General features: G+C 59.0%; 1 pseudogene; it reads right to left on the bottom strand.

Moving 5' to 3' along the window:
• Window positions 1-10326: 10326 nt before the first annotated feature.
• LOC150056080 (NADH dehydrogenase [ubiquinone] 1 alpha subcomplex subunit 5 pseudogene) lies at window positions 10327-10672 on the bottom strand (annotated as a pseudogene).
• Between the last annotated feature and the right edge of the window lie 10418 nt (window positions 10673-21090).

The following is a 21090-nucleotide window of genomic DNA, read 5'->3' as shown; positions in this document are numbered from 1 at the left end:
CCCCAATGAGCAGGGAAGGGGTCGGGAGGGCAGAGGGAAGCGGGCGTGGAGGCCGGGAGGGCAGACGTGTTGGTAGGGTGTCCCAGGGGCACTCTGAGCCCGGCACCTGCCGAGCGGGGGCCAGCCCCTCGAGGGACAGCTAAGAGCCCCCAGTACTGGGAAACGGCCCCGGCCAGGGAAGTGGGGAGAGAGGGGGTGCTGGAAGCCAGGGGCCGGCCCACCCTGGGGCCTCTCCAGGCACAACGCAAGCTGCAGGGAGGCTGATCCAGAAGGCCAGGGCTTGTCCAGCCAGGCCCCTGTCCCCAGCCGTGGTGACCCTTTGCCTGGTCATCTGTGGAGCCTGATGCTAAGGAGGGGCCCCTCAGCCCCAGCAACAGGTGGGGCTCGCGCCTGAGTGCAGGACTTAAGGGAGGCAGGCCTGGGGGGGCCAGGTCCTGGCAGCCCAGCTCCTCCCTGGCCCCCTGTGGCTCTCTCTGAACTGCAGGGCAGAGGGAAACTCAAGTTTGATACTAAACTCAAGTTCTGGCACCCACAACATTCTGGAAGGAGGAGACTGCTCTGGGAATCCCCCCTCGAATCCCAGGCTGGGACCACAGAGGCAGGGCATCCCCCCGCCCCGGGCCTCAGGGCTCCCCACCACGTGTCCTTTGCCCAGAGGACAGGGTGGCAGGGAGCAGGGCTGGGTCTCCTCTCCCAGGCAGGGCCTGGCTGGCCAGCTGGGGAGACAGCCCAGGAGGAGGCAGCCAGAGGCTGACAAGCTCCCACAGTGCCTGTGGGACAGAACAACACAAATGTCATTTAATTTACATGACAAAGTGGTGCCATTATTACAGGCTGACAGAATGCACTCTGGGCAATTTCAGAAAATTATTTAAACAATGTAATGAGTTAAATGTCAGTGCTGGCTAATTATGTTTATGCTAATTGTTAATTAGCCCCATAATGGAGACAGTCTTAATTAACAATAGTTATGAGAGCAGAGGAGGGCTGGGGGGGGGCACAAGGCTTCCAGGGCTCTGGAGACCCCAGCACACCCAGTGTGCCAGCTCCCTCCCCCCCCATACCCCTTCCCCACAGAGAGGAATGTGCCAGCCCTGGGGACAGCCTGAGCCACTCCCTCCCCCCAGCCCCTTCCCTGGGGACAGGCAGGGCCATTCCACACGGCCACCTGAGCTGTGTCCATGGAGAGGGCCGGCCACCTTGCCTCTCCTCCCCATCTGTGCCCTCTGCCACTGAACACCGGCCAAGGAGCCCTCAGGCCCACGACAATGCCACCAGCAGTGACCGCAGGGGAGGAACAACCTTGCACCTGCAGTTTGGACCGCCAATGCCCTCCTGAAGGCCCAGATGGTGGTGTGGCCCTGGGGGCAGCAGAGGTTAAGAGGAGAAGCCCAGAAGCACAGTGGACTGCGGGAGCCCTGTGTGTCCTGTTGGCATCAGGCCTCGGGGACATGGTTGGAAAAGATCTTATCTCTACCCCTCCCAGGCCTATAGTTCCTGGCTGACAGAAGCCATGCAAAAGCAGTCAACACCAACCAGAATGCTGGGAGACCCACCTGAAAAATGTCACCTTCCCAAACAACCAACCCCGATGGGAATCCCTCCACCGCAGGGGTAGCCATCGACGGGGAAGCTTCATTAGACCACAGCTCCTCACATCCCGTCCAGGACGGCATCACCCAGAATACAGCTCCTCACACTCATCCTGGAGGCTTCACTAGACCACAGCTCCTCACACCCGACCTGGACGTCTTCACCCAGAATACAGCTCTTCACTCCCATCCACCTGTCCTGGATGACATTAGGCAAGTTTCTGAGGCAAGAGCTGAACAGCAGAGGACAGGCCACACACAGGGCACAGGGCCACAGGCAACTGTGCCACGGAAGCGATATAAACAAGACCAGTTTTCTACAAAATTCAGTGGGTTTACAGATAAAATGGCCTCTATGAGATGAATCAAAAATAGAATTGAGGGGCTGGGAGTTTGGCCTAGTGGTTAAAGTGCTTGCCTAGCATGCATGAAGACCCGGGTTCAATTCCTCAGTACGACATACATAGAAAAAAAGCCAGAAATGGTGCTGAGGCTCAAGTGGTAGAGCTCTAGCCTTGAGAAAGTCCAAGGACAGTGCTCAGGCCCTGAGCTCAAGCACAGGATTGGCAAAAAAAAATAGAATTGAAATACAAAAACTAAAGAAAGAAACAAAACAACATAGGATAAAATGACAAATGAGCTGACCGATCTCAGGACAGAGTGGAAACACGCCATTATGTACACAGACTGACCCTGGCCCAGGACGGCTGGACTGAGGACAGAGCCAGGGACCAGTCGCAGAGATGGATTTGAACCTCTGAATGGGCCAGGGTGGGGCACTGGCAGACATGGAAGACACGATTGGTATTGAGAGTGGGGAAAGAATATGACAAAACTACACTTCAGAGGAATTTTCATCTGGGGTGCAGGTAGGACAGTTTGAGCTCAGAGCCTCATGCTTTGCTTGGCTAATGGTCTACCACATAAGCCATATCTCCACGTCCTCAAAGGAAAATTTTTAAATTATTGTTAAAACACATGGGTCGGGCTCGGTGTCTCACGTCTGTAATCCTACTCAGAAGGCTCAGATCTGAGGATCTCGGTTCAAAGCCAGTCCAGCACTAAGGAACGTGAGACTCTTGTCTCCAATTAACCTCTTGAAAACGTGAAGTGGTGCTGTGGCTCATGGAGAAAGGGACGGGGCAGTAGCCCTGAGCTGAAGAGCTCAGGGACAGCAACCTGGGCCAGGGTTCAAGCCCCATGACCCACACACACAAGAAAGAAAACATGTGGGAGGAGCTGGGCCTGTGGCCTAGTGGTGGAGCGCTTGCCTAGCATGCATGAAGCCCTGGGTTCGATTCCTCAGTACCACATGCACAGAAAAGGCCTGAAGTAGCACTGTGGCTCAAGTGCTAGCATTGAGCCAAGGAAGCTCAGGGACAGTGCCCAGGTCCTGAGTTCAAGCCCCGTGGCTGACAAAAAAAAAAAAGAGAAGAAAAGAAGGAAAAAAGAAAGCACGACGGGGAGGCAAGACTCCACAGCAGAATTCTGGCTTAGCAAGGAGGAACTAAGTTTGAACTCCAGTATTAAAGGAAAACATGAAAGCAGGTGACACACCTGCTCCTCAGGAATCAGAGGGAGGACTGGTGTTCAAGACTAGCCTCTAGCAAACGCCGGGTGGCGTGAGCCTGTGTTGCCTGCTCTCCAGGACAGTGTGGGCAAAAACACAAGGCCGCATCTAAACAGTAATGACAGCAGGAGAGCCATGGGACCAGAGGGTGGCTCAAGTGGTAGAGCACTGCCAGCTAGCTGGAATGACATCCCAGTATCAAAGAAGAGGGGGAAGAAGGGAAGGAGGGTGGGGGGAAGGGAGGGAAGGAGAGAGGGAGGGAGACCTCATTGTCTCGACAGAGAATGGACATTGACAAACTTGAAAACTGAGGTCCCATGGACACCCAGACAAAAAGGAAAGAAGAAACAACACCATGATGTCACCTGCACGGAGAAGGCTGGACAAGATGGTAGCAAAGCCTCAGTTCACCAGAAAATCCAGCATGCCCAGAGAAGCGACTTCTGCACCTGGTCTGTGAAAAATAACTCAGGGCCCTTCCTGGAGGCGCCACCCGGCCGCCTTAAAAGACCTGCAGCAATAGAGGGGCAGGGCACGTGTGGTTAAATGTGCGGGACAGGAAACGGAGCTACAGAGTACAGGAACCAGAGGCAATCTACTCAGGCCAGGAGACCTACCCCACAGCCCCGGTACCGGAGGGACAAAGAGGACAGAGTACAGACAGAGGCTACCTACCAGAGACAAGGCCCACAGCAAACCCTACCTACCAGAGACAAGGCCCAGAGCAAACCCCCCAGTCCACCTCCAGATACTAGACCTCCGTGAAACACCCAGTCCACCTCCAGACACTGGACCTCAGAGAACCACCCCGTCCACCTCCAGACTCTGGACCTCAGAGAACCACCCAGTCTACCTCCAGACACTGGACCTCCATGACCACCCAGTCCACCTCCAGACACTGGACCTCCATGAACCACCCAGTCCACCGCCAGACACTGGGCCTCCATGACCACCCAGTCCACCTCCAGACACTGGACCTCCATGACCACCCAGTCCACCACCAGACACTGGGCCTCCATGACCACCCAGACCCCCTCCAGACACTGGACCTCCATGACCACCCAGTCCACCTCCAGACACTGGACCTCCATGAACCACCCAGTCCACCTCCAGACACTGGACCTCCATGACCACCCAGTCCACCTCCAGACACTGGACCTCCATGACCACCCAGTCCACCTCCAGACACTGGACCTCCATGAACCACCCAGTCCACCTCCAGACACTGGACCTCCATGACCACCCAGTCCACCAAAAGACACTGGACCTCCATGAACCACCCAGTCCACCTCCAGACACTGGACCTCCATGACCACCCAGTCCACCTCCAGACACTGGACCTCCATGACCACCCAGTCCACCACCAGACACTGGACCTCCATGACCACCCAGACCCCCTCCAGACACTGGACCTCCATGACCACCCAGTCCACCACCAGACACTGGGCCTCCATGACCACCCAGACCCCCTCCAGACACTGGACCTCCATGACCACCCAGTCCACCTCCAGACACTGGACCTCCATGAACCACCCAGTCCACCTCCAGACACTGGACCTCCATGACCACCCAGTCCACCAAAAGACACTGGACCTCCATGACCACCCAGTCTACCTCCAGACACTGGACCTCCATGAACCACCCAGTCCACCTCCAGACACTGGACCTCCATGAACCACCCAGTCCACCTCCAGACACTGGACCTCCATGACCACCCAGTCCACCTCCAGACGCTGGACCTCCATGACCACCCAGTCCACCTCCAGACACTGGACCTCCATGACCACCCAGTCCACCTCCAGACACTGGACCTCCATGAACCACCCAGTCCACCTCCAGACACTGGACCTCCATGAACCACCCAGTCCACCTCCAGACACTGGACCTCCATGACCACCCAGTCCACCTCCAGACGCTGGACCTCCATGACCACCCAGTCCACCTCCAGACACTGGACCTCCATGACCACCCAGTCCACCTCCAGACGCTGGACCTCCATGACCACCCAGTCCACCTCCAGACGCTGGACCTCCATGACCACCCAGTCCACCTCCAGACGCTGGACCTCCATGACCACCCAGTCCACCTCCAGACGCTGGACCTCCATGACCACCCAGTCCACCTCCAGACACTGGACCTCCATGACCACCCAGTCCACCTCCAGACGCTGGACCTCCATGACCACCCAGTCCACCTCCAGACACTGGACCTCCATGACCACCCAGTCCACCTCCAGACACTGGACCTCCATGACCACCCAGTCCACCTCCAGACGCTGGACCTCCATGACCACCCAGTCCACCTCCAGACACTGGACCTCCATGAACCACCCAGTCCACCTCCAGACACTGGACCTCCATGACCACGCAGTCCACCTCCAGACGCTGGACCTCCATGACCACCCAGTCCACCTCCAGACACTGGACCTCAGTGAACCACCCAGTCCACCTCCAGACACTGGGCCTCCATGACCACCCAGTCCACTTCCAGACACTGGACCTCCATGACCACCCAGTCCACCTCCAGACACTGGACCTCCATGACCACCCAGTCCACCTCCAGACACTGGACCTCCATGACCACCCAGTCCACCTCCAGACACTGGACCTCCATGACCACCCAGTCCACCTCCAGACACTGGACCTCCATTACCACCCAGTCCACCTCCAGACACTGGACCTCCATGACCACCCAGTCCACCTCCAGACACTGGACCTCCATTACCACCCAGTCCACCAAAAGACACTGGACCTCCATGACCACCCAGTCCACCTCCAGACACTGGACCTCCATGACCACCCAGTCCACCTCCAGACACTGGACCTCCATGAACCACCCAGTCCACCTCCGGACACTCGACCTCCATGAAGCACCCAGTCCACCAAAAGACACTGGACCTCCATGACCACCCAGTCCACCTCCAGACACTGGACCTCCATGACCACCCAGTCCACCAAAAGACACTGGACCTCCATGAACCACCCAGTCCACCTCCAGACGCACCCCTCCGTGAAGCAGCCAGTCCATTCCTTCAGTGAGCATGAGCACTCCCAGGCCTCGCACTCTGCACCCCCTTCCATCATTCTGCAGAGGGGACAGGGACCCCATACCAGGCCAACCTCCCCCACAGCCTGACCTTCCCTGCTTGGAAAGTGCTCCCTTCAGACCCCTGAGGTCCTCTTGAGCCTCTCCCCCAGAGGCCTCCCTCCCTGTGCTCCCTCCCCAGCACCAAGCCCCTCTCTCCTGCCCACTGGCCCAGCCACAGCCTGTGGAGATCCAGCGTCACGTGGCCTTTTCTGGGCTCCCTGTCCTTGAACAGCCTGTGGCCTCCCAGGAAGGCTAAACCGGGAGAGGATCTGGGACTGAGGCTGCCAGCCCAGCCTGCAGGGCGCTGAGAGGCAGAGTCTCTCTCACTGTGACAGACAAATGGGGGAGAATGGGCCTCATGGCCCCTAAGGCCGGGTCCCCATCTTTACTCCTGGAATAGAAGCCCTGCCATCGTGGCCTCTTCCCCAACCCCAGTGTCAGACGTGGTTTCCAAGGAAGCCAGCCGCTCGTGCCCAAGCCCTGGATCTGTGCAAGAGCAGACAGTCGGCTCTGCATCAGCAGCTGGGCCCTTGCTGGGCACGGTGGCTCTCCTGTCATCCTAGCTACTCAGGAGGCTGAGATCTGAGGGTCCCGGTTCAAAGCCAGCCTGGGCAGGAAAGTCTGTGAGAGTCTTAGTTCTGGTTAACAACCCAAACAAAGCTGGAAGCGGGGCAGTGGCTCAAGTGTTAGAATGGTAGTCTTGAGCACACAAGCTCAGGGACAGCTCCCAGGCCTTGCGTTCAAGTCCTAGGACCACCCCCCCCCCCGACACACACACACAAGCGCATGCACGCACTCATGGCTGGCAGCAGCAGAGGGCCCTGGCTGTCCATGTGTCTGCCAGCAAGACCCTTGTCTCAAGATCCCCCAACGAAGGTCCAGACAGGACAGACACTGGACACCCAACCTGAACTGGAGCATGACAGCCTACCACCCCCAACCACCTGACAGGACCGACACTGCAGCAGGACCCCCTACCACCCCCAACCACCTGACATAGTACAGCACCTGCCCACCGGGTGGGGCTGGGTGCCCAGGACCTCCTAGAGCAGTCCAGCTCCAGCCAGGCTCTCCACACCTCCATGCCAGCCTGAGGGCCACTGCTGAGGAAGCTGTAGAAAAACCTGGTGGCCTCTGTGCATTTACTCTGGAGAGGAGGAAGAGGAGGGAGCCAGAGCACAGAGGGCCTGGGACCTGGGTGGAGCGGGGTCCTCTGGGAAAGACCCACACACATCAGAGGGAAAGCTCCATGCGTGGAACCAGAACTGGTCAGTGAAGGTGGCGAGGGTGAGGGTGAGGTGGTGTCCCCGACCTGAGGGGGTCCTAGGATATGTGAGCTGGGAAACAGGGTGTGGGCTGCAGGTCCCTGGCAGGCGCTGTCTGGGGAGTAGAATGCAGACGGGCCTAGGAAAGGTGAGTGAGGAGCCAGAAGCAAACGAAGAGAACCACACGCGGCTGACGTGGGGGCCCCGGGGCAGGGGGGCAGCGTCCAGGGCCAGGAGGAGTCTCCAGAGTGGACTGGGGCTAAGGGGCTCATCTTGACGACTCACCTTGATGACTCACCTTGACAGCTCCTCCATCTCCATCCACCTGTTCCAGCCGGGTTTCGTCAGCCCAGGGCCTCATGGCGACATGTGTGCAGCTGTCACTCTAGGACCTGGGCCACCCTGTGTGCTTTTCCAGCATCCACTCTGTTGGCCTCACACCTGCCACGAGGGCCCTGGTCTGGTGTGGTTGCCGGTTTCCCCCCAAGGTTGAACACAATCACCCCTTGCCCAGTTTGCTCCTGCCTGTGCCTCTGCACCCAGGGAGGTTGTGATTGACGGACTGGTGTTCCCGGATCAAGCCTTCCACTCTACTGCTGACCTGGAACAGGAGCTGGGGGAAGCTCCGGCCCGCAGCTGCTCCAGCAGCCAGGGCCTGGCCCCGTGGCTGTGGGGAGACCCCACCACCTGACTCCAGAGGGCCTTGCTCCACTCCAGGTCCCGGAGTAGGAAAGGATCATTTGGACCACCCAAAGAATCTTACAGTAAACTGGAACTAATGAACTGAACCACACATAGGAAAGAATTCCTCCAAGGTATTATTATTTATCTTAAACTGCATTAGGTGATCCCATTCTAATAGGAATGGTGGCATGATTATTTTGAGGTTATTATAAGTATATCATAGGGTGAAGCATGCAAGTAATTGTGTTGCTATCATTAGGAAACGAGGTAAGAGAAAAAAGATGAAATTGCAAATCCAAGGAATGAAGTTTAAACCTCAGCAACTCCATAAACTATCTGAAAAGGAAATTAAAGAAACAATTCCATTTACAACAGCATCAAAAGGAATAAAATATTTTAGGAATAAATTACAAGAATGTGTAAGACCTGTCCACAGAAAGCCACGTACTTCTGAGAAGGGGAGGGAGACACACGTGAGCGGGCAGACGCCAAGCGTCTGGGACTCTGGCTAGCGCTGGCGATGAGGACTACCGATGGCATTCGGGAGGAGGAAGATGACGGTGTTGACAACGCCATGCTGTGGAGAGACCCCCGCGTGTGTGAGTGCAGGGACATCACTCACACAAATGGGGATCCCGGTAGGAGACTCCCCTCTCCAGTTTCCAGACGCACAAAGAACTGCAGTAACCATGACATAAGGTCTGTCAGCGAGCTTCCCAGCACTGTTCCCAGCAGCTGAGACAGAGCCAGGGAGGAAAGGTGAGGTTGGAGGCATGGCTCAGTGGGTAGAGTACCAGCCAGTTGGCAAGAGCATCAGGTACTGAGACCGAGTCCCAGTTATCAACCTAAAACGGAAAAAAAAGGAAAGAAAGAGCATGAGGAACCGTTTGTGTTGTCTGAGAAACAGCATGGTGAGAGCACGTAGAAAAGGCCTCGGTGCTCGACAGCCAGGGAGGAGAAGCAAGAAGGCGAGGGCTCCATTTCCCTCCCACGAAAACACCTCTACGACCTCACTTCCTCCCAGGAAACTCCGCTACGAGCTCGCTTCCTTCTGGAATACCCTCTAGGGCTTCACTTGTTTCTAGGACACGGCCCTCTCCCTCTGAGCACACCCCTGTATGACCTCTCTTCTTCCAGCCACGCCTGCTAAAGGCTCCACTCTCTGTCAGTGGTGCCACAGGCTGGGGACCAAGGCTTGAACCCATGGTTCAAGGTGGACATTCAGATTTAAATGACAGCAACCAGACATGCAGACCAGGTGACTGGCTGTGTAACTTAGGGGTTTACGTCTCGCCCACGTGGGGGCGGCCCGGCCTCAACCCCAGCACGCGCACACAGACGGGCGCACGTACCAAGTCAGAGCTAAGAAACAGCACATATTTGTGGCCGACCTGTGTTTGGCATGAGTATCAGGACCACCCAGTGGCAGGGCCCTGTGCCCGGAAAGCTGCGTCCGCGCACACAGGGACGAAGCTGAGTTCTCCTTAGTTACCTGTCACATCCAGTAGGTAACAGCACGGTTCAGCCCCTGTAAGAACCGAGAAGATAAACCCTCCTGCCCCAGACACAGTGACAAGAGCGAAGCCACACTAGATGGCCTGGCACCACTCAAGTCACAACTGTGTGCTTCAAATGGCAACCTTTTTTTTTTGTCAGTTGTAGGACTTGAACTTGGCCTGGGCGCTGTCCCTGAGCTCTTTTGCTCAAGGCTAGAGCTCTGCCACTTGAGCCACAGTGCCACTTCTGGTTTTCTGGTGGCTAACTGGAGATAGAGTCTCACAGACTTTCCTGCCCAGGCTGGCTTTGAACCATGATCCTCAGATCTCAAGCTCCCAGTAGCTAGGATGACAGACGTGAGCCACCAGCACCCAGGAAAATGGTATGATTTTTTTCTGCCAGTCCTGGGGACTGAACTCAGGGTCTGAGCACTGTCCTTGGGCTACAGCACCAGTTCTGGCTTTTCTATGTGTGTGGTACAAAGGACTTGAACCCGGGTCTTTGTGCAGGCTAGGCAAGCACTCTACCACTAGGCTAAACTCCCAGCCCAAAATGGTGTGATTTTTTTCAATGTAACAGAACATTTAATTATATAGTTGCCCATGAGCAGATCAAAGACTTGTGACAGTGCTTATATTGGCCATTTCCACTGGTTGGCAGGAGGCTCTTCCACTAATGGTGCCCATGGTTTCCACTCTAACATTTTTCTTGCCAGATTTAGTTCCTTCTCAGCCTGAAGAATCACCTCTTCCAGTTGGCCACCCTGAAGTTTGTCTTCTAACTTTTTAACATCTGGTTCGGCTTTAACCCTATTGAGTTTCTCATTTGTAATCTGTGTATTTTCTGTATGCTGCATTTTTAGGGAATGGCTCCCGAACATCAAGAATCTTTTTGTACAATATAGTTAGCCTGTCGTAAAGAGTGTCGCAAACAGCCCAGCCCACCAGGCCAGTGGTCTTCTTCAGCACGCCGGCCATGATGGAGCTGGTATGATTTTTTTAATATATTTTTATAGTAATTAATAGAAGGGCTACATGATATTTGAATGGTGCCTTAATTCCCACCCATTGATACCCTTTCACATGTCATGGTCCCCATTTCCCTTCCCCCCTCCCCCACCCCTCATCTCGTTTTCCCCCTTGGTATGATTTTTAAAATGCAAAAACAACCTACAGAATGAGAAAAAAGTTCACATCATATGATAAGGAATTTGCATCCATAATATACAAAGACTTAAGTGTTCACGAGTAAAAAGACTGTTATGCCTTCATGAAATGGGGAGATCTGGTGGTTTGCCTGGCATGTGAAACGGCCCTGGGTTTCAGCCCCGGAACTTCCAAAGAACAAATAAAATCAGAGTGGGCACGTAATATGGACGGATGTCTCATTAAAGGACACACAAAAGCAGCCAGGAAGCACCTGAGAAGACGCTGATGGGCCAGGCGTCAGGGATGTGCCCATCAAAACCACAGGCAGGCCCAGACCACATCCACTGCTACGTGAGAATCAAAAGCCAGGCGTGGTGACTCCTGCCTATAAACCCAGCCATCTGGGAGGTGGACATACAGAGAACTGAGTGAGGCCAGCCCAGGGAAGACGACTGAGTGTGCAACAGGGCTGGTGAGGGCCGCTGGCTCCATGGTAGAGTGCCAGCTTAACAAGGGGAAGACCCTGAGTTCAAACTCCAGTACACACACAAACCCACACACGGGCACACACACACACACACACACACACACATGCACACACACAGAAACACAAACACACATGCACATGCACACACACAAACACACGCACACACACAAACACATGCACACACACAGGCACACACACAAACACAAACACACATGCACACACACAGAAACACAAACACACATGCACATGCACACACACAAACACACGCACACACACAAACACATGCACACACACAGGCACACACACAAACACACATGCACACGCACACACACAGAAACACAAACACACATGCACATGCACACACACAAACACACGCACACACACAAACACATGCACACGCACACACACAGAAACACAAACACATGCTCATGCACACACACACACAAACACACACAGGCACACACAGGCACACACACATGCACACGCACACACACAAACACACAAAAACACACACACAAACATACATAAACACGCACACGCACGCACACACACATTTTGGTCAGTCCTGGGGCTTGAACTCTGGGCCTCCATGTTGTCCCTGTGCTCTTCAGCTCAAGGCTACCGCCCTACCCCTGAGCCACAGCCCCACTTAAAAAATGTTAAAGATAATACAACGACGTGTAAGGGTCACCTCATGGCGCAGCACTCCGGGGTACGTACCCGAGAGAATGATGACTCACGTTCACACAGAAATGAATGCAGAGTTGTGCATCGCAGCGTTGTTCATAATGGCCCACGTTGGAAACGACCCGACGTTCATAAACGGGTGACTACTGTGTCCACACAGCCGCAGCAGGGGCCCCAACTGTGGGCTTGACTACGATGAGCTGAGCCTTGCGCAGTACTCTAACTACACACGCTCACCAGGCAGAAGACTGCTTCGGTTTCGGAGGGACCTGGCAGAAACAAGTCACTAGCGGTTGCTGAGAGGCCGGAGCTGGAGAGGGGAGGGGAGGCTGCAGACTCACGATTTCTTTGGAGATGATGGAAAGACTCTGGAATCCACTATGGTGAGGGCTGTGTTGGAGTCTGGCTATAGTTCGGGCTACAGTGTGCCTCCCCTCGGAGGGCTGCAGTATTGTAGGCAGGTCAATTCAATCACTGCGGGATGACCAGATTCCCGGGCTCTGACCTGTTTAATGGATCAACCCCTGCACGGGTCCAGAATCCAACGGCATTGTTGGGAAGCGGTAGACATGGAGGAGGGTCCTGGTTAGGGAAAGGAGGTCAGGAGGCCGTGCCCAGCCAGCCTCAGGAAGGAGGAGCTGAGCCCTCTGCCTCCATCTCGCCACAGCCCATGGCAGCGGACTGAAACCTCCGACACGGAGCCAAGGCAAACCCTTCCTCCTTTACACCATTTCTCTCTTGCCGCAATGAAAAGTGTGACAACCATCCTATCTGTGCAGTAAAGCAAAACGCGTCCACTTTAAATGGTGGATTCATGGGTGTGTGGGTTGTGTCAATAGCTCTGTCTCTTAAGAACCTAACATCTTACATTTAAATTGGAAGTGTCATAATTCTTCCTTGTGGTGGGAGGATTTTAATGAAGGGATTTCTGCTTACCTTTAAAGCATAGCCCACGTCCTCTTGCTTTCAGTTTGTTTTTCGGATAGAGCCCTGCACCTTGGCCGGGGCTGACCTCAGACCCTCCTACCTCACGGGGCACTGTCCTTGGATACTTTTTTTGCTCAAGGCTAGCACTCTGCCACCTGAGCCACAGCGCCGCTTCCAGCTTTTTCTGTGTCTGTGGTACTGAGGGATGAACCCAGGGCTTCATGTGCGCTGGGCCAGCATTCTACCACTAAGCCACACGCTCAGCCCCCAAGCAGTTGAGATTAACGGCATGAGCCACCACACCCAGCCCTCTTGAAGACAAGTGCTGTACCAGCAGCACAGATCCCACTCAGACGCCACAGCTGTGTGGAGCCCTCTTGGAACCCACAGGTGAGGCCCACGCACGGTGAGCTCAAGACATCTTGGTGGGCATCAAACTGTCAAACGCCTAGCAAAACCAAGCCAGATGGACACAGGATGCTAGAGACAAAGAATGATGACTGCAATTGAGCAACACCCCTCAAATCTGCCCAAACCCTGCTCCGCAACCACACACATGACAGGCACCCCTCCCGGCCACCCCAGCGGTGGCTGGAGCACGTTATGTGCCGAGAAGGGGCGGCTGTTGTGTATACCCTCAGTACGCTGTGCTCCAGGAGTGAGATTGCTGGGAAGAGCCACTCTCCTGAAACGTGAATAGGCCAATAATGGAAAACAGCCATAGGTAGCCGGTTGTGGTGGCTCACGCCTGTCCTCCTAGCTACTCAGGGGGCTGAGATCTGAGGATCGTGGTTCAAATTCAGCCTGGGCACAAAAGGATCTGAGACTCATCTCCAATTACCCACCAGTCAATAGGACATGGGGATGTGGCCCAGGGGTAGGGCGGTAGCCTTGAGCTGAAGAGCTCAGGGACAGCGTCCAGGCTGAGTTCAAGCCCCATGACTCACAAAAAGGAGAAAGAAAGAAAGAAAGAAAGAAAGAAAGAAAGAAAGAAAGAAAGAAAGAAGTGTGTGCTTGCGTGCATGCATGCGTATGTGTGCACACGTGTGCACCACGCCCTCTTGCTTTCTCACTCTATTCCCTCCTGTCTGCTAGTTCGACTATGGGATGGCAAACAAGAATGGCTGGAGTCACAGTCATGAGCCACCATGCCCGCTGCTCTCCAGGTCATTATATGACGCTAGCACTACAATCTTCCCAAGGTCAGACAAAGCAACTACCAGGAGACAGACTATGGAGCAAGACCCCCCAAGAGCACACATCGGACACCTCCCCCAACACACTAGCAAACCGAATCCAGCAAGTATGGAGGAGTAAACACACAGCGGCCTGGTGAGGCCTTTACAGCCCAACACAGCGACCAGAAGAGGGGAAACTACAGGACGAGGTCCACAGACACAGAAAACATTTGCGATGGAGGCCACATCTGTCTGTGAGACTCAGAAATCCGGGAGCAGAAGGAGCAGCCTGGGGCTGCTGTGGGCTTTGCAGTTTTAAATTTCGATTTCCAGTTGTTGGTGGCTGATACACACCCGCCTGTCTGCCGGCCATCCAGCTGCCTGCTCTATCTGGTTGGCTTTGTCCTTGGAACTTTTCATACAGGCTTCTGGTGTTTTCCACAGACAACTGCGTCATCTCCACGGAGATGGTGTTTTCTTTCCATTCTGTATATGTTTGACTCTTTTCTGTCTCATATACTTGCAGATAAAGCCATGGAATGTCTGGAGCTGTGCTTTAAAATGTTCCCAGAGAGGGGAAAAGAGGTCTGTGAGGAGCGGGGCCAGCATTAGAGACAAAACGCTGAGAACTGTTCACGGGGAGTGACAGGCGCAGGGGAGACATCCGCCCTACTCCGGGGTTGGCATAGGTTTGAAATACTGTATTTTATAATAGGGGTTTCAACCTATTACCATGAAACAACCCCGGTGCTGCACAAGTGGAGAAGGACAAAGGCGGCGTGGCAGGCACACGCGTGACTGACGTTCATGAAGGAACGTGTCCGTCCCAGCGGTCCCCGGCACGCTCTGCCCGCCTCCCTCGGAGACCGGGTGGGAAGGGAGGCCCTGCTGGTGCGAGCGACGGCTAGCGGCCCCTCCTTGCCCTGCAGACCACCTCCTTCTTCCCCCGAAGAGGGCCACTCAGGGAAGTGTGCAGCCGTGAACTCCAGGAAACCCAGCCACCGGATCAGCCGGGCTGAGTGAACGGTAATTAACCGGGCTGCGTGGTGGATTTATGTGTGTGCATGACACTAAGGCTCAGATTACACAGTCTCCCGTGACAACACAAAGCACTTACACACGGCGGGGCCACCAGCCTGCAAACACCACACCAGTGTCGTCTTCAAGAAGCAGAGGAGACGAGAGGAACAGTCAAGAGGCTCGGCAGTGCTGACTGCCTGCCGGCCCATCGCCCCTCCACGGAGCCCCCAAGGTCAGCAGTCACACAGACCCTCAAATACTGGATCTCAGGGGCACGGCAACCAGCCATCACCTGAAATCACAGACAAGAAAACCAACGGCAGAAATTTTACTTTATTGGATTTTTATATCACCAGTAAAAACAACCCCATAAAACCCTGGTACGGAAATTAACGTAAACTAGGCCTGGGTGGTACCGTCAGCAGCCTGGTGTGTTTCCGTGGAGGTTTTACTCGATTCACAAGCACAGGTCTGCCTCGTGCCTGGCACCCTGTGGGACAGGCCTGGGGGAAGTTTACCACCGTGAACCTCCTGCAACCGTAGGCAAAGTGAGCAGAGCCCGAAGCTGTCAGGGAGGCTCCAGAAAGGGACTGGGGGGCTGTGTGCTGGTCCCCGCCAGGGGCGTCTGGACAGAGGCCTCTCAGCCTGGCCTTCCAGTGTACCAGGCCCCTCCAAAGGGCACAGAGCCATGCAGCAACACCAACCCTACCTGCACGTGGTCTATGTGCTCACCCAGGGTACACACACAGGTAACATGGCAGCAGCTACAGCCTCCACTTAGAATGCAAACCAGCTGCAGATGTTTTGAGAAGCAACAATCCTGGGGTGAGACGGCGGGAAGCAGATGCCTGGTCAATGGCTCGACAGTGGTTGTCGCCTGTGCCTGTCTGCCTCTGAGTGCAGTTAGGTGGTGAAGAGGCCGGAGCCGGGCCTGGGAACAGCCATGCACAGGCCCTCAGCCCTGCCAGGAGGCTCCCGGGAACAGGGCACTCAGTCCACAGCCCCTGAGGTCAGCGCCACTGGGCAGGGGGGACTCCACACAGCCTGACCTGCCCTCTCTGCTTTTCCTTACAGGCATGTGGAGCAGGGGTGCCCTGTCTCCGGTGGTGACAGAGCAAGAGGAAGGACAAATTCCTGGCAGCTGCCACCTCCGAGTGTATGCCATCCCCGTGGCTCCTCCAGCCACACAGCAGTGCAAACAGGAGGCTCCAGACACACGCCAGAACTAGGTGAGTCCTTCACCAGGCACAGGGGAGGGGACAGGCAGGACGGCCCAGTCCTTCACGGGGCAGAGGGGAGGGGACAGGCAGGACGGCCCAGTCCTTCACGGGGCAGAGGGGAGGGGACAGGCAGGACGGCCCAGTCCTTCACGGGGCAGAGGGGAGGGGACAGGCAGGACGGCCCAGTCCTTCACAGGGCAGAGGGGAGGGGACAGGCAGGGTGGCCCACTGAGAGGGAAGGACCAAGTGGTGAGGAGAAGAGCCTGGGACAGAGAGAGCTTGGCGGGGTAGGCAGGGGGCGGCCAGGCTGGAGCTGGAGGAGGCAGTGGGGTCCCGCGGCCCGGCAGGTGTCACTGGGACGCAGCGGACAGCCGGACAGTGGGACAGCGGACAGCTAGACAGCGGACAGTGGAGGCCGGATAGCTGGACAGTCCCAGCCCAGCTGGACAGCCGGACAGCCAGACAGCCCAGCCGGGCACTGCGCCTGACCTCCGCGGCCGGCGGGCGGCGGGCGGGCACTGCCCCAGATTCGATCCCCTTCTCACGACCCGGTAATGGGCCCTTCAGACCTCCGCGTAATTAATTAATTATCGCCCGATAGCATAGATTATTAAAAATAGCATAACTAATAGCGTCATAGCTCAAGCTGTCGGCGGTAATAGTCAACATTGTCCCCGCGCAGCTTATCAGCCCGGGACACCCGGTGAGGCCATTGACTCCCGGTCATTTCAGCCCTCATCGTCTGCCACCGGCCTGTGGGGCGCATTTCAAGTCGTTAAACCTCCCGCTGGGCTCGCGGTCGTAATGTGTCCCTTTCCTCCCGTCAATGTGTTCCCGCCACGGAGAGGAAAATACATAGAGAAATGGAAGGGGGAGGGGGGAGGAGAGAGGGGAGGGGACAGGGCAGGAGAGGGGAGGGGACAGGGCAGGGGAGAGAGGAGGGGAGGTCAGGGGGAGAGGGCAGAGCGGGGGAGAGGGGAGGGCAGGGGAGAGGGGAGGGCAGGGGAGAAGGCAGAGGAGGGGAGAGGGGAGGGGAGGGCAGGGGGAGAGGGCAGGGCAGGGGAGAGGGGAGGGCAGGGGAAAGGGGAGGAGAGGGCAGGGGGAGAGGGCAGGGCAGGGGAGAGGGGAGGGCAGGGGAGAGGGGAGGGCAGGGCAGGGGGAGAGGGCAGGGCAGGGGAGAGGGGAGGGCAGGGCAGGGGGAGAGGGCAGGGCAGGGGAGAGGGGAGGGCAGGGCAGGGGGAGAGGGCAGGGCAGGGGAGAAGGCAGAGGAGGGGAGAGGGGAGGGCAGGGCAGGGGGAGAGGGCAGGGCAGGGGAGAGGGGAGGGCAGGGGACAGGGGAGGAGAGGGCAGGGGGAGAGGGCAGGGCAGGGGAGAGGGGAGGGCAGGGCAGGGGGAGAGGGCAGGGCAGGGGAGAGGGGAGGGCAGGGGGAGAGGGCAGGGCAGGGAAGAAGGCAGAGGAGGGGAGAGGGGAGGGCAGGGCAGGGGAGAGGGCAGGGGAGAGGGCAGGGGAGAGGGTAGGGGAGAGGGGAGGGGAGGGGAGAGGGGAGGGGAGGGCAGGGCAGGGCAGGGGAGAGGGCAGGGGAGAGGGTAGGGGAGAGGGGAGGGGAGGGGAGAGGGGAGGGGAGGGCAGGGCAGGGCAGGGGAGAGGGCAGGGGAGGGCGGCGGGCCGGGGCAGAGCAGCCCGGAGGGCGGCCCCGTCCGCCTCTCCCCCGCACCGGCTCCCCGGGGCTCCGGGCAGCGGGCTGGGGTCGCACGCCGGCTCCGGTGCGGGCCTGGACGCACCCGGGCTCCGGGACGCGAACCCCGGGCCCAAGGGGCGCGCGGGAGCTCGCGGGGAGCACGCGGGTCCCGAGGCGGCGGGACGGCGAGCCTGGAGCCGGGCTCGGGGCGGACGGAGGCCCAGGCTGCGGAGACTCCGGCAGCCGGCCGGGCCTCCAGGCAGGGGGCGCCCCGCACCCCACCAGCCTCCGCCCGGAGTTCCGCCCGCGCCCAGCGGCTGGAGCGGCGACTCCCGGCCGCCGCGGCCACGCCCCCGCGCCGCGGCCACGCCCCCGCGCCGCGGCCACGCCCCCGCGCCGCGGCCACGCCCCCGCGCCGCGGCCACGCCCCCGCGCCGCGGCCACGCCCCCGCGCCGCGGCCACGCCCCCGCGCCGCGGCCACGCCCCCGCGCCGCGGCCACGCCCCCGCGCGACCTTTCCTGGAGCAGTCGCTCCCCCCTCCCACCTTCCCTCGCCCCCTCCCTGTCACTCACTCACCCTATGGACACGCCCTCCTCCCTGTCACTCATTCTATGGACACTCCTTTCCGCGAGGTCACGCTTCCCTGCCCCCACAGACTGACCTCCTCTCCGCACAAGGATTCGGCCCGCCCTCCCAGGGTCACGCCCTCCTCCCAACACCACGCCCCTCCGACGCCACGCCCCTCCAGCGCCACGCCCCCACGCCACGCGCCACGCGGGCCTTGGCCCAAGGCCACCCTGGGGTGGGAAGAGCTCCTTCCTCAAACTTCTAGTTAGATGGCTGTGAGTGATCACAAGCTAACAACCCCAGCTGAGGTGGCCCTGGCTTCGTCCTCCTGCCAGCGGGCCCTGCCGCAGGGCCGGGCAAGGGGCGGAACCGCGGGGAGGACGCAGCGGGGCGGGGCACGGGGCGGGGCCTGGCAGGGGGCGGGGCCGCGGGGAGGACGCAGCGGGGCGGGGCACGGGGCGGGGCGGGGCCGGGCAGGGGTCCGGGCCGCGGGGAGGACGCAGCGGGGCAGGGCACGGGGCGGGGCCGGGCAGGGGGCGGGGCCGCGGGGAGGACGGGGCGGGGCCGGGCAGGGGGCGGGGCCGCGGGGAGGACGCAGCGGGGCGGGGCACGGGGCGGGGCCGCGGGGAGGACGCAGCGGGGCGGGGCACGGGGCGGGGCCGGGCAGGGGGCGGGGCCGCGGGGAGGACGCAGCGAGGAGGGGACGTAGGGCCTGGCGGGGGCCAGGCAGGGGCCTTGGCCACGGGACGATGCCGCGGGACTGGGACTTGGGGGGGAGCGAGTTGGGGTCATGGGGTGGGGAGGGTCGCCGGGGAAGCTCCAGAAAGAGGCACGCGCGGGTCAGTTGAACACCTGGAGTCCAGGCCGCAGAGGGAGAAGCCGAGGAGAGGGGCTGGGAGGCGGGCAGTGCACGCGTGGGCCCAGGTCCAGGCCGCAGAGGGAGAAGCCGAGGAGAGGGGGCTGGGAGGCGGGCAGTGCACGCGTGGGCCCAGGTCCAGGCCGCAGAGGGAGAAGCCGAGGAGAGGGGGCTGGGAGGCGGGCAGTGCACGCGTGGGCCCAGAACCAGGCGCAGAGGGAGAAGCCGAGGAGAGGGGGCTGGGAGGCGGGCAGTGCACGCGTGGGCCCAGGTCCAGGCCGCAGAGGGAGAAGCCGAGGAGAGGGGGCTGGGAGGCGGGCAGTGCACGCGTGGGCCCAGGTCCAGGCCGCAGAGGGAGAAGCCGAGGAGAGGGGGCTGGGAGGCGGGCAGTGCACGCGTGGGCCCAGGTCCAGGCCGCAGAGGGAGAAGCCGAGGAGAGGGGGCTGGGAGGCGGGCAGTGCACGCGTGGGCCCAGGTCCAGGCGCAGAGGGAGAAGCCGAGGAGAGGGGCTGGGAGGCGGGCAGTGCACGCGTGGGCCCAGGTCCAGGCGCAGAGGGAGAAGCCGAGGAGAGGGGCTGGGAGGCGGGCAGTGCACGCGTGGGCCCAGAACCAGGCGCAGAGGGAGAAGCGGAGGAGAGGGGGCTGGGAGGAGGGCAGTGCACGCGGGGGACCCGCTCCAGGCCGCAGGGTCTCCAGCGTGGGAAGCATAACACCCAGCTGAGAGCAGGGGCTCCCGCGGGCCTACCTGGTGGCTTTGAAGTGGGGTCTACGGGGCTCAGGCCAGGGGAGCACAGGGGAATGGGAGAAAGCTCCAGGAGTCCTGCTCCGGCTGCAGAGCGGAGGAAGGCGGCTCAGCAGTGCCAGTAGTGGATACATTGCCCAGCATGGCTCAGAGCTGGGCCAGAATTTTCCTGGTTATAAAGAACACAGTATAACACAACATACTGGTTATAAACCATGCCGCATGGAGCCTGTGGATAAAAAGGTCTCTGGGTGCGTCGAGGTGGTGCCCACCTCACCTGCCAGGACCCCAGCTGGCGCTGCCCGCGGCAGGCAGGAGCGAGGCGTGTGGCGAAGGTCCCCTGCCCCAAGCAGCCCTCGGGTCTGGCTGCCCTCGGCCCCCAGCACCCGCAGTCCCTGTGGCTCCAGTTGGTTTTGGCTTCCTCTTCAAAGGTTTCCACCTTGTGTTTGCATCTCCAGGGAGCCAGAACAAACTGCACGTTTTCCATCTCCGAAGCCATGCACCTTGCAACTGGAACAGTGGAGACCCAGTGTGGAAAGTGGGCCTCTCAGCAGCTGGGCTGTCCAGCTCGGGTGAGGTGGACCGCACGTGTCTCATCTGGGGCACTGTGCCTGGACTCCACACACAGAGCCTGTTCCCTCTAGAGTGTCCCAGGGCTTGACCAATGGTCTAGGACGGCAGGCACATCAGGGTCCTGGCAGTGCTGTCCTGGGCTCTGGTCACTGCCTCATGGACGCTGCAGGGGCTGCCCTGCAATACTGACTATGCTGTTGGGGGCGCTGTCTGTGGCGCTGACACCCCCTCCCGCTGGTGGGGGCGCTGCCTGTGGCGCTGACACCCCCTCCCGCTGGTGGGGGCGCTGCCTGTGGAGCTGACACCCCCC

The sequence above is a fragment of the Megascapheus bottae genome, chromosome 13, assembly GCF_031878675.1.
Source record: "Megascapheus bottae isolate mThoBot1 chromosome 13, mThoBot2.hap1, whole genome shotgun sequence".
Lineage (NCBI taxonomy): Eukaryota > Metazoa > Chordata > Mammalia > Rodentia > Geomyidae > Megascapheus > Megascapheus bottae.
Note: the sequence above shows the minus strand (reverse complement) of the source record. Positions and strands in the feature narration are given on the sequence as shown.